The sequence below is a fragment of the Acinonyx jubatus genome, chromosome D3, assembly GCF_027475565.1.
Source record: "Acinonyx jubatus isolate Ajub_Pintada_27869175 chromosome D3, VMU_Ajub_asm_v1.0, whole genome shotgun sequence".
NCBI lineage: Eukaryota > Metazoa > Chordata > Mammalia > Carnivora > Felidae > Acinonyx > Acinonyx jubatus.
The window spans coordinates 19,892,128-19,905,154 of NC_069392.1; the positions used below are offsets into that span (position 1 = coordinate 19,892,128).

Below are 13,027 nucleotides of genomic sequence, written 5' to 3' on the forward strand. Positions count from 1 at the left end.
TATAGCATAAGAAAGTGGTCCAGGTTCATTCTTCTGCATGTCGCTGTCCAGTTTTCCCAGCACCACTTGCTGAAGAGACTGTCTTTATTCCATTGGATATTCTTTCCTGCTTTGTCAAAGATTAGTTGGCTATACATTTGTGGGTCCATTTCTGGGTTCTCTCTCCTGTTCCATTGATCTGAGTGTCTGTTCTTGTGCCAGTACCATACTGTCTTGATGATTACGGCTTTGTAGTGTAGCTTGAAGTCTGGGATTGTGATGCCTCCTGCTTTGGTTTTCTTTTTCAAGATTGCTTTGGCTATTCGGGGTCTTTTCTACTTCCAAACAAATTTTAGGATTATTTGTTCTAGCTCTGTGAAGAATGCTGGTGTTACTTTGATAGGGATTGCATTGAATATGTAGATTGCTTTGGGTAGTATCGACATTTTAACAATATTTATTCTTCCTATCCAGGAGCATGGAATCTTTTCCCAGTTTTTGTGTCTTCTTCAATTTCTTTCATAAGCTTTCTATAGTTTTCAGTTTATAGATTTTTCACCTCTTTAGTTAGATTTATTCCTAGGTATTTTATGGTTTTTTGTGCAACTGTAAAAGGGATCGATTCCTTGATTTCTGTTTCTGTCGCTTCATTGTTGGTGTATAGGAATGCAACCGATTTCTGTGCATTGATTTTATATCCTGCAACTTTGCTGAATTCATGAATCAGTTCTAGCAGTTTTTTGGTGGAATCTTTTGGGTTTTCCATATAGAGTATCATGTCCTCTGCGAAGAGTGAAAGTTTGACCTCCTCCTGGGTGATTTGGATGCATTTTGTTTCTTTGTGTGGTCTGATTCCTGAGGCTAATATTATGTTGAATAGCAGTGGCGAGAGTGGACATCCCTGTCTTGTTCCTGACCTCAGGGGGAAAGCGTTCAGTTTTTCCCCATTGAGGAGGATATTAGCATTGGGTTGTTCTTATATGGCTTTTATGATCTTGAGGTATGATCCTTCTATCCCTACTTTCTTGAGGGTTTTTATCCAGAAAGGATGCTGTAATTTGTCAAATGCTTTCTCTGCATCTATTGAGAGGATCATATGGTTCTTGTCCTTTCTTTTATTGATGTGATGAATCACGTTAATTGTTTTGTGGATATTGAACCAGCCCTGCACCCCAGGTGTAAATCCCACTTGGTCGTGATGAATAATTTTTTTAATGTATTGTTGGATCCAGTTGGCTAATATCTTGTTGAGGATTTTTGCATCCATGTTCATCAGGGAAATTGGTCTATAGTCCTCCTTTTTAGTGGGGTCTCTGTCTGGTTTTGGAATCCAGGTAATGCTGGCTTCATAGAAAGAGTTTGGAAGTTTTCCTTCCATTTCTATGTTTTGGAACAGTTTCAAGAGAATAGGTGTTAACTCTTCCTTAAATGTTTGGTAGAATTCCCCTGGAAAGCCATCTGGCCCTGGACTCTTGTTTTTTGGCAGATTTTTGATTGCTAATTTGATTTCCTTACTGGTTATGGGTCTGTTCAACTTTTCTATTTCTTCCTGTTTCCGTTTTGGTAGTGTATATGTTTCTAGGAAGTTGTCCATTTCTTCCAGATTGCCCATTTTATTGGCATATAATTGCTCATAATATTCTCTTATGATTGTTTTTATTTCTGTTGTGTTGGCTGTAATCTCTCCTCTTTCATTCTTGATTCATTTGGGTCCTTTCCTTTTTCTTCTTAATCAACTGGCTAGTGGTTTATCAGTTTGTGACTTCTTTCAAAGAACCAGCCTCTGGTTTCATTGATGTGTTCTACTGGGGTTTTTTTTTGTTGTTGTTGTTGTTGTTTTGTTTTTTTGGTTTCAATAGCATTAATTTCTGTTCTGATATTTATTATTTCCTGTCTTCTGCTGGTTTTGGGTTTTATTTGCTGTTCTTTTTCCAGCTCCTTAAGGGGTAAGGTTAGGTTGTGTATCTGAGATCTTTCTTCCTTCTTTAGGAAGGCCCGGATTACTATATACTTTCCTCTTATGACCCCCTTTCCTGCATCCCAGAGGTTTTGGGTTGTGGTGTTATCGTTTTCATTGACTTCCATATACTTTTTAATTTCCTCTTTAACTTCTTAGTTAACCCATTCATTCTTTAGTAGGATGTTCTTCAGTCTCCAAGTATTTGTTACCTTCCCAAATTTTTTCTTGTGGTTGATTTTGAATTTCATAGCGTTGTGGTCTGAAAATATGCACGGTAGATCTCAATTTTTTTGTTCTTACTTAGGGCTGATTTTTGTCCCAGTATATGGTCTATTCTGGAGAACGTTCCATGTGCACTGGAGAAGAATGTATATTCTGCTGCTTTAGGGTGGAATGTTCTGAATATATCTGTTAAGTCCATCTGGACCTCTTCTTAAGATAGCCATTACTCCCAGGAGCAAGAATAAAACAGGCTTTCTTAACACTCACACACAAACACAAAACAGTGAATCAGACAAAAGGACACAAGAGGAATTCACCGCAAAAGAAAGAACAGGAAGAAGTCACAGCAGGGATTTAACCAATACAGAAACTAGTAAGATGTTTGAGCCAGAATTTATTTTATTTTATTTTTTTTAAATGTTTACTTGTTTTTGACAGAGAGAGAGAGAGAGAGAGAGCACGGGAGGGACAGAGGGAGATTGAGACACCAAATCTGAAGCAGGCTCCAGGCTCTGAACCATCAGCACAGAGCCCGTCGCAGGACTTGAAACCACAAGCTGTGAGATCATGACTTTGGCTGAAGTCAGACACTTAACTGCCTGAACCACGCAGGAGCCCCTGAACCAGAATTGAAAACAGTAGTCATAAGGATCCTAGCTGTGTTTGAGAAAAGCATAGAAGACACTAGAGAATCCCTTACTGCAGAGATTAAAGAAGTAGTCAGTCTGAAATAAAAAATACTGAAACTGATATGGATGCAATGACAATGAGGATGGATGAAGCAGAGGATATAGTAGATAAAATTATGGGAAATAATATTCTGAATATAAGTGGGTATGAAAATTATTGTATCATGAATGTAGACTTATTGACCTCAATGACTCCTTAAAGCCTAATAACATTCGTTTCATAGGAATCCCAGAAAAGAAAGATAAAGAAGCAGATGGTTTACTTAAGCAAATCATAGCTTAAAACCTCCCTAATCAGAGGAAGGAAACAGACATCAACATTTATAAGCACAGAGAATTCCCATTATATTCAACAAAAGCTGGCCATCACCCAGAGGCATCAGAATCAAATTGACAAAACAAAACAAAACAAAAACAACAAACAAACAAACAAAAACCAGAAAACGATGGAATCCTGAAAACCGCAAGGGAAAAAAAGTCCTTATCCTACAAGAGAAGACAAATCAGATTTGCAGTAGATCTGTCCACAGAAATCTGGCAGGCCAGAAGGGAGTGCCAAAATCTATTCAACGTGCTGAATGGGAAAAATACTCAGCCAAGAATACTTTATCAAGCAAGGCTGTCATTCAGAATAGAAGGAGAAATAAAGAGTTTCCCAAACAAAAACTAAAGGAGTTCATGACACTAAACCAGCCCTGCAAGAAATAGTTAAGGGGACTCTTTGAGTGGGTAAAACAAGACCAAAAGCAACAAAGACTAGAAAGGAAAAGAGAACATCACCAGAAACATCAACTTTACAGGTAACACAATGGCATGAAATTCATGTCAATCAGTAATCACCCAGAATTTAAATGGACAAAATGCCCCAATCAAAAGACATAGGGTAACAGAATGCATTAAACAAACAAACAAAACAAAAAACAAAAAAACTCAAGACTCATCTCTATGCTGCCTTCAAAAGACTCATTTTAGGGGCACCTGGGTGGCCCAGTCAGTTAAGCGGCCGACTTCAGCTCAGGTCATGATCTCGCGGTCCGTGAGTTCGAGCCCCACATCGGGCTCTGTGCTGACAGCTCAGAGCCTGGAGCCTGTTTCAGATTCTGTGTCTCCCTCTCTCTGACCCTCCCCCATTCATGCTCTGTCTCTCTCTGTCTCAAAAATAAATAAACGTTAAAAAAAAAAAGACTCATTTTAGACCTAAAGACATCTTCAGATGGCAAGTGAGGATATGGAGAACGATCTATCATGCTGATGGATGTTCATGTACAAATGAACTATAGTTATGAAAATGTATTTTTCATTCTTCCTGTGAATTCTTATCATCAATGGAATTTCAGGGTCAGTTTGGATTGATGTCTTTTCTCCCCTCTTCTCTCTTCTCTTCTCTTCTTTCCCTTCCCTTCCCTTCCCATCCCTTCCCTTCTCCCCTCCTTTCCCCTCCCCTCCCCTTCCCTTCTTTCCTCCCGTCCCCTCCCCTCATCTTTTTTAAAAATTTTTTTTAACATTTATTTTTGAGAGACAGAGAGACAGAGCACAAGTCGGGGAAGGGCAGAGAGAGAATGAGACACAGAATCCCAAGCAGCCTCCAGGCTCTGAGCTGTCAGCACAGAGCCCGATACGGGGCTCGAACTCACAAACCCTGAGATCATGACCCGAGCCAGAGTCTGTCGCCCAACCAACTGAGCCATCCAGGTGCCATACCCCTCATCTCTTCTTTCTTTCTTTCTTTCTTTCTTTCTTTCTTTCTTTCTTTCTTTCTTTCTTTCCCCTTCCTTCCTTCCTTCCTTTCCCTCTCTCTCTCTCTCTCTCTCTCCCTCTCTCTCTCTTTCTTTCACTTATTTTGGCTCCTATTTTCCTACTTCCTCATTGGAAAGTTTGATAGAATGCTAGACGACTATCATTATAAAGGACCAGCATGAGAGATTGGCCTGGGTTCTTCTGGAACAACAATGGATATCTCCCTGATAGTACATCTCCAGGGCAAATGATTGTTGCTATATGTCCCAAGCCCACGGACACTGAGGGTGGCTGAGTCAGCCCACTGCAGGCCACAGAGCCTGAAAAGACAGAGCAGAATAGGTTGTTGTGAGGTCCAAGGATTCATTCCCTAGGTCCCAGTACTGAGGCTGTGCTGGGACTGTGCTCAGGTTTTGGGGCAGACCTAGCTCAGATCCTGTGGGGACTGAGCATGTGGGCAGGGCCCAGGGGCAGCACTTGTGCAAAGAGTGAGGCAGGGGGGCAGGAGAGGGGTCCAGGCCATGGTGGGGAAACAAAGAGCTCTGCCTCCTGTGACCCAAACAAAGAGCACTGTTGGGTCCAGGCCCTTCCAGGGGCCTTGAGTCAATGAGTGTTCGAAATTATGTAAAGTCCCTCCACTTCAGGAACTCCTAATTGACAAACCAGTGGTGAGATCAGAACATGTGACTGAAGAGGAAGACGGTAGCCTCCAGCATCCTGCAATCAGCTATCAGGTAAAAAGAAACAGCCTTGGCTTCCAGTTTCTGGGATCAGTCACCTTCTTGGGGTCAGGCCACATGACAACTATCTCACACAAGTGTGTTGGAATCAGTCCTTGGCTCCCACCGTGGTCTTTCAGGTGCCTGGCTATGGGGCTGGGTCGGGTCCTCTAAGACACACAGACAACACGTGATTCAGGGAAAGGTGTTCCTGTGGCCTCATTACCTTCCTCCTTCTGCTTCACGTCTCCTCTGGCTCTGCCAGACCCAAATGGTCCCAAAGTTGGCATGTCATTAGAATGTGGGACTTTATCCTTAGAATCTTCGTCTGTCATTTTGTCTGTGAGATTCACTTGTTCAACAACACCTGTGGTCAGGTGCAGTAAGAGGCAATTTCCAGGTACTAAGTCAGTTACTCTTGGCAGCCACTTGGCACACTAAGGGGCCTGCAGGAGGAAGCTGCTGAAGTAGGGACAGGTTTGTCACAGTTGTGCTCAGCCCCGGGGAACTCCCCAGTTCACCTGGGGGCTGAGGCCACTCAGGGAAGTGATTGTTACCCTCCCATTCCCCCTTACCACCTAAAGCCACAGGGAGACTAGGATGCTACTTGTGGCTCTGGTCCTGGTCTCCTGTCTCGTCCCCCACGGATGACCTGTCCCTGCTTTCCTCAACGCTCCACAGACTGGCTGAGCTGAGCAGGAGCATGAGGGAGAGGTACACCTGACAGGAAAGGGAGATTCGGAGAGGCATGCAGGTCCCCAGTCCCTGAGAGGCAGAGAGAGGAGCAGGGGCTGGCAGGCGCAAGGCAGCAACAGTCACCTGCACCAGGTGAAGAAGGCCGCCCAGGCTGAGAGGGGATGTGGGACAACCTCAGTCAGAATGTTCCAGGTCCTGAAGGAGACAGCTTCTTCTTCTCGCTTCTGCCAGCTACCGGTTGTGGAGGGGGCACTGCTAAAGTTGACCATGGGCCCCCTGAGGACCAGGGAGATGCCAGCCCATTCATTGTCATGTGATGAAAATGGGTGAAGTGAGAATCTCCAGATTATTATTCTCTAGAGGGACTTTTCATGATCCTTTAACCTGATAAATCCCTGGACATATTATTTTGGTCACAGGGATTCCCACTAAACATATTCTTTGTAGTTCATCATGTCAATAAGTAAATTTTTGATAAAGATTCTAATTGTACATGCCATACTTTGGTGAGGAGAAAATTATTTTTTAACCTATGTCTCCCATTGCCATGAAGGTAATGCTCTGATTCAAGCCAGAGGGGAAATTGCAGAAGCTTCTGTTTTTCCTTATTAATTCTTTATTAATTCCTCATACAATGGCTCTAAAAATCAATTTCAAAACCATACATCAAAGAATCATGAAGAGAAATTCAGCTTATTCATTCATCTTTCCTTTCCGAGTGACAGGCGAGGCCCAAATACAGGCACAACCTCCATGCAGGGTCAGCGTGGGCATGGGTGTGAGGCCATGTGCGTCAGGTCTGAGCTAAAGGTGAGGCCTGCCTGGTGCAGGTGATGGGATTGGGACAGCGGGAGGACATGGCACCAGGAGAAAGACCCCAGGTGGGACCCACAATGGTCTGCACTTCCTTCACGGTTTCTGTAAAATCTAAGGAAGGAAGGGCCTGGGGCAGGAGGGGCCTGGTCCCCTTTTCAAGAGGCGTCAGGCAGCCCTTGATGATGTGTGGACACCTTATCCAGGAACCAAAGGAGACGCTGCCCTGTGGCCCATTCAGGCTGTCTGTACCCAAGGGAAGAGGAATTCCTGCAGGACTGTGCTGAGACAGCTGTCTCCCCTCCTAAGTGACATGTGATTACATCTGGGGCCCGTGTGATGTATAATGACATCCTAAATCTTTATCACCTACTGTAAATCCTGACTCCAGCTCCCATAGTCATACTAGCCCCCCACTCTGCCACTGTTCAGTAGGATAAACATAGACCAGAGGACAGAGAACTGCTAGAGTCGCCCACAGTGCAGGGCCTGCGCCAGGACCAGGGAGGACACCTACCCGATCCTAAGTCCTGACCAGCAGCTGCTCAGAGGACAGGTGAGAGTGAGAGCCAGGCCATGGTAGGAGGGTTTGTGTCCCATCCCCATCCTTCTGTGTCACCTTGAGTCACTGAAGACACACCCACTGCCATGGTAAGTGGCACAGCAATGGTCAGCCTTGTCCTGGCCCTTAGTTCTGGTCAAGCTCAGGGGGGCCATGTCCCAAAGTTCCATCCTCAGAATTGGACCCCGATGGTCACTCTTATCTGTCTATATAACCAGCTCAGGGACAAGCTTGGCTTCTGTCGGTACCAAGAGAGATGTTCACTCCTGAGCTCATTTGCAGAACAGGGGATCCTGGGCCTGCTTGGGGCCACTGACAGGGGGGTCTGCCTCAGATCAGGGGAGGCATCGAGCCTGTAAGAAAGGAGAGGAGAAGGGGCTGGAGGAATAAAGGGAGGCTGAGTCAGAAATCACTGGCCAAGCCCTTAGGGGAGGGAGCAGTGTGGACACAGGGGATTGCAAGGCCTGACGCCATGGACCCAGGATGGGAAGGAGAGCAGGGCGCCTGTGCCTCACACTGTGGCTCCCTGTGGGCCTCTCACCTGTGCTGGGAGCAGCCAGAGAGCAGGAGTAAGGCCACACAGAATGTGGTCCTGGGAGGATCAGCACCACAGGCCCCCTGGGAGCTGTTCTACATGCAGATGCCCGGGCCTCACCCAGACCTGCCGTGCCTGCAGCTGCATCTTGTGGAGACCCCCCCACCCCCCTCCTCAGGGGACTGTGTGCTCACTGAGTGTCACAGGCTGGAGATCTGGACCACGGTTGAATATCTCATTCCTCTGTCTATCTCCCTAGGTCCTACCGGGCCCCCTGGGACATGGGGCAATACAGTTTTACTCTGGTCACGTAAGCTTGGTACAGATTGTAGTGATGTGTAGTGCTGTGGAGAAAATGGGTTAAGAATGGACTCTTTCACCAGCCACATGGAGTGTGTGCTGTGGATGTGGTGAGAACCCAGGGAATATGGGCTGCTCGGCTCTGGAGGCCGAGAGTGTGTCTTGTCTGCTTTAGGCTCCTCCTGGAAGTGAATCATCAGGAAAAGTGCAGGGCACTGGCTGGGGTTATTCATGGTACTATCACAGGGGAGCTGCGTTTCTAGTGCACAACTGGGGCAAGAAGGGTGTGTAAGGATTCAGAAGATCCCCTAATACTCCCTGCATCTGCATTACAGTCATAAATGCACCACAATCCAATTCAGCAGGTATGATAATGAACTAACTTTCCAGAATGAAGGTCTAGTCCTATCAATGGGCAGTGATGGCGACTAGCTCAGGTATTTGCTGTGGGAAGGAGATATGGGGTGAATAGTGAAGAAGGACATTATAGACACCCCTCTGAGCACAGGGTAGTCACAGAAATGAGCAGTATAGAAGTAACGTGCTTCTTCCTAATGTTGTAGGATGTGTTTGGATATATATTGACCATAAGTTTGTTTTGTTCTCCTGTCTCATCCCATTATCACATAACATAACATCAGATGTGTTCACAAATAGTTATACCTTAATATTGAAGCTATACAATATCAAATCATCTGGGACAAAAATAAATATCCCAGCAGAGAAAAATGTATTTTGTATCCTCTTAAAGGCTGAGCACATTTGTGGGGACTGGACATGCACATTGGGGATCTGGGGGAGAAACCCTAGCTCTGTGTGTATACAGCGGCCTCTTCAGGTCTGAGAGGATCCTGTCAAGGATGCTGGCTATCCTGGATTGGGTTCCTGGAAGCTGACTCTGAGATGGAGAAATGCATGTGCAGGAGATCTGGAAGGAAGAGGGAGGTCAGACTGGGCAGAAGGAGAAGTGACCCACACGGAGTGAGACATCAGATGAGGCCTCATTCCCGCAGGGAGCTCCAAAGCTGGGACCTTTCAGGACATGTGAAAGTGGGGCAGGGCCTGGGCCTCTAGGCCTCAGGAGATTATTTAACTGAACCTCTCTGAGAAGGGACATAAACGTGGGGAGGCAATTCTCTGAAGCAAGAGTCCTTGGCAGTGAGGAGCACCCCTGTGAGCTGTCAGAGGCTCTAGGCAGTAGTGGGTGGGTGTGTGAACCCAAAAGACAGGGTGTGGGTGACCCCATGGTGTCTAATGCACTCAGGTGAAGGTGACTCCACACATGACACCAGGGCTTCAGGACCTCAGGTGAGCTGGGAAATTTGGGGCTCTAATCCTTGTCAGTTGTGAGAGCAGTAGCCCACAGCCACCACATGGAAGTGCAGAGATAATGAGCACTGGACGAAAGTCTCCCTGTGTCTTTTCTCCACCCAGGCCCTCTGTCCCCAGTTCACACCCAGGCCCCGAGAAGCAGGGAAGCCTAGTGCTGTCAGCTGTAAATGCACTCCTGACCCTCCCTGTGCAGAGCTTCCTGGAGATTGGATGGGGAGGGAGGTGGGGGGAATTCAGATCTGGGGACCTGGACCAGATCTGCTCATTGCTTTGTGTACAGGTCTCCAGGGGCTTGGAGAGAGCATGACAGAGATGGGGAAGAGGTTTCTGTCTCACTTCCCCATCTGCCTGTGTCACTGTGAGCATTACCACTGTCCCACACCTGACAGTAATAGTCAGCCTCGTCCTCGGCCTGGGCCCCGCTGATGGTCAGGGTGGCCGTGTTCCCCGAGTTGGTGCCTGAGAATCGGTCAGGGATCCCTGAGGGCCGGTTGCTGTCCTCATAGATAATCAGCACAGGGGCCTGGCCTGACTTCTGCTGGTACCAGTAAGCATAATAACTTCCAATGTTATTTCCTCCACACGTGATCCTGGCCGTCTGTCCCAGGTTCACTGACACTGATGGGGGCTGAGTCAGCACGTAGGAGGCCACGGAGCCTGCAAGAGAGAAAGTGAGAGGTGGGTTTCCAGCCTGGGGTGTCATCCCCTGAACACTCCCACCTGCCTGGCTTAAGCTCCAGTGATTCTCTAGGCCCCAGTGTCCACTCTGCTGTCATCTTAGTCCCTGGGGCCCATGGGCCCACCTGGTGGATGGAGCCTTTGAACAAATGAGAACCAACCCCCCTCCTTTCCCTGGGCAGGTGCAGCCCTTCAGGGCTCACACAGATCAGTGAGCACAGTGGGGGGCTATCACCCCACCAGCCCCCATCCCACAGCAGGGTCTTGAGCATCCTGTCCCCACTGAGACTCCCCTGCTGAGCTCAGAGTCAGGACCAGGCTTGTCCCGGAACCCTGGGCCTGGGGTGGGTATGAGCCTGGGCACAGCACCTGTGCAGTGAGCGAGGAGGCCGAGGAGGAGAGGGGTCCAGGCCATGGTGGAGGTGCCTCGATTCTGTTCCCTGAGGTCCTGAGGCTGGGCAGGGTTCCTCCCAGGCCTGACTTATCCCCTTGCTGGAGACACCTGCTGTTCATGCAAATCAGCCAGGGCTAGGGGATGCTGCTGAGGAGACTTGAGGCTTCAGAAATGGGCTCAGCCTCAAGGGACACACAGATGGGAGGGGCAGCCTTTCAGATCCACTTTCAGCCCAGGGGATTCTGCTTCACCCTCTGAGCACATAGTTGGGGTCCACAACTGCATCCCTCTCCTTGTCCAGGCTCCTGGTTGGGTGTGGTCACAGCAGAGCTCAGAGCTGGAGCCTGCATTTTCTGAACTTATTACAGAATGTTTACTCTTTAGGTGACTGGAGAAACTTAGGTCAGTGAAGTGTCTTACCCCAGTTCTGTGTTGGGGAACTTCAGAACCTGAACAAAATTTCTCCCTTGTCTAGTGCACGTGGAGTTTTGAGGAACCATTGAGGTGCTGTAGGATTGTGTCCTGATGGAGAACTTCTGGGACAGGTTATCCATGCTATGCCTCAGTATCCCCATGGTGTACTCAGTGTCAGGGACAGACCCAGCTTGTGGAAGTTTTGATTGAGTTTACCAGCTATGGGCCGGGCTGGAGAACAGGAATTACTGGATCTGTGCTAGTAATAGAGGCAAGTTCTATAGAAGTCATATCTGAGAAACACTGAGTCAGAATTTTACATCACCGTCAAAGCTGATACTGTAGAAACCTATGCCTTTTTCTTCTGATCTCAGGTCATGGTGACCCACCTTCCCTCCTGTTAGAACACCTGATGCCCAGACCCTCCCCATGTGCAAGTGGCTTTGCCAGATGATCTCTGCTGCCCCTTAGTGACCCCTCCACATTGGCTGCTTCAGGAACAGGGAAGTCCCCTGTCCAGGTGGAGATGCAGAACCCAGTGCTCAGTCCTGTTTCCCTGATCCCTGGACTGCTGATCCCAGGGGAGGAACTGCTCCTTTCTGTAGGTCCCTGTCAGCCTCAAGACCAGGCAGGAGAAGACCAAATTATCCATGAAAATAGAAACAGCCTGATGTGAGGAGGAGAAAGCAGGGCCCATCTGAGGTATCATTGCTTATATCTTTGGGGTGATGGTTGATCACGGGTGTGGTTCCAGGGTTTGGCACCACAGGTGACACAGCATTTAGGAACTGTGTCTTACTGGTGCTGGCTCCTGGTACACAAAATAGGGTGGTGGTGGCTACCACTCCAAAGACAGACACAGAGAACACTCACCCAGCCATCAGTTATTCAGATTCACTTGGGTTGGCACATTCTGTCTTGAGAAAGGAGTGTGAACAAGACAGAGGTCTTGCTCCGTTACCTTCCTGTGTGTGGAGCAGCACAGTGGACACATTTGGTAATGCAACAGACAGTCTCCAAACCCTTCTACCTGTATCTTGTCTCTATATTCATTTAGAAGCCACACCATTACTATTCTCAAGTCCCTCTTGTCCAAGAGTGACCTTGTGGGCCAGATTTGGCCCATGGATGTGTCAGTAAGCTGACTTTTCTGGGGACTTTTCTTCTTGTGAATGATAAAGCATACCAGATATGCAGTGAGTGCCTTTCCTCTTTAACATGGGTGTGGTAGCTAGAGCTGCAGCAATCATCCCGAGGTCTGTTGTCAACATCAGTGAAAAGCAAAGCTTCCATAAGCAGTAATGGTGGGACAGAACGTGGGCAGAGGTGGGACCTCACGGAATTGCTGACTACCTAGAGAAATGCTGTCTGACTTCAAAGTTGTTTCTGTGAGAGAAAAATAAGTGCCTGAATGTTCATGCCTCTGTTTGAGATGTGCATGTACTGCATTAAGAACTTTGCGACCAGTTAGGATAATTAACACAAAACTATCAGTTAATAAATATAATGTTAGGGGAACATGTGTCATGTTGGATGATGTGCAGATAATGAATTGCACTGAGACAAGGTGACAGGCAGGTGCTGTGTGGTGAGAGCCTGGAGGAGGCCTCTCTGCAGAGGTGACCTTGGAGCTGCTCAGAATGGGAAGAAGGAACAGTTTAGTTTAGAAGAACTAAAGAGTCTGTTTGGAGTCAGTCCCTGTGGAGAAGAGTCTGGTTTGTCTGAGGATGCAGGGACAGTGAGGACCTTAGGAGTCTGTGATTCAAAACTATTTGAGTTCCAAGGTGATTATTTTCTCATATTATAACCTCAGGAACAGGAGTGATGGGTTAGAATTCTCATCGCTGTATGTTCCAAATATAAGGGGACTCACAAGAGGAGTCCCTGTGTGAGCTTCCCTGCAAACTAAAAGGGAAGCAGGAGCTCTTTTGTAGCTGAGTCACTGTGGCTTATCTGCAGCTCACCCATGTGTGTGTGTTCCGCATGACATCAAATTC

At 47.2% G+C, this 13,027-nt stretch overlaps 3 protein-coding genes, 1 long non-coding RNA gene and 1 gene segment (V, D, J or C); 1 reads left to right on the plus strand and 4 right to left on the minus strand.

Annotated features, from left to right (window-relative positions):
- The window catches only part of LOC106988627 (immunoglobulin lambda-1 light chain-like), a 308,524-nt gene that overhangs the window by 256,008 nt on the left and 39,489 nt on the right, over nt 1–13,027 (minus strand). The gene's annotated exons all lie outside the window — the stretch shown is intronic.
- The window catches only part of LOC128312485 (immunoglobulin lambda-1 light chain-like), a 442,895-nt gene that overhangs the window by 232,681 nt on the left and 197,187 nt on the right, over nt 1–13,027 (minus strand). The window lies entirely within an intron of this gene.
- Nucleotides 1–13,027, minus strand: part of LOC106988621 (immunoglobulin lambda-1 light chain-like) — a 505,411-nt gene that overhangs the window by 219,252 nt on the left and 273,132 nt on the right. The gene's annotated exons all lie outside the window — the stretch shown is intronic.
- The window catches only part of LOC106988734 (immunoglobulin lambda variable 5-39-like), a 603,934-nt gene that overhangs the window by 205,143 nt on the left and 385,764 nt on the right, over nt 1–13,027 (minus strand).
- LOC113595120 (uncharacterized) overlaps nt 1–13,027 on the plus strand; it is a 251,930-nt gene that overhangs the window by 191,425 nt on the left and 47,478 nt on the right. For 2 of the 3 annotated variants that reach the window (XR_008291857.1, XR_008291856.1), the window contains one exon: nt 5,232–5,321. The exons of the other annotated variant lie outside the window; for it this stretch is intronic. This is a non-coding gene — a long non-coding RNA (uncharacterized LOC113595120). The remainder of the gene's footprint in view (nt 1–5,231; nt 5,322–13,027) is intronic. 3 annotated transcript variants of the gene reach the window in all.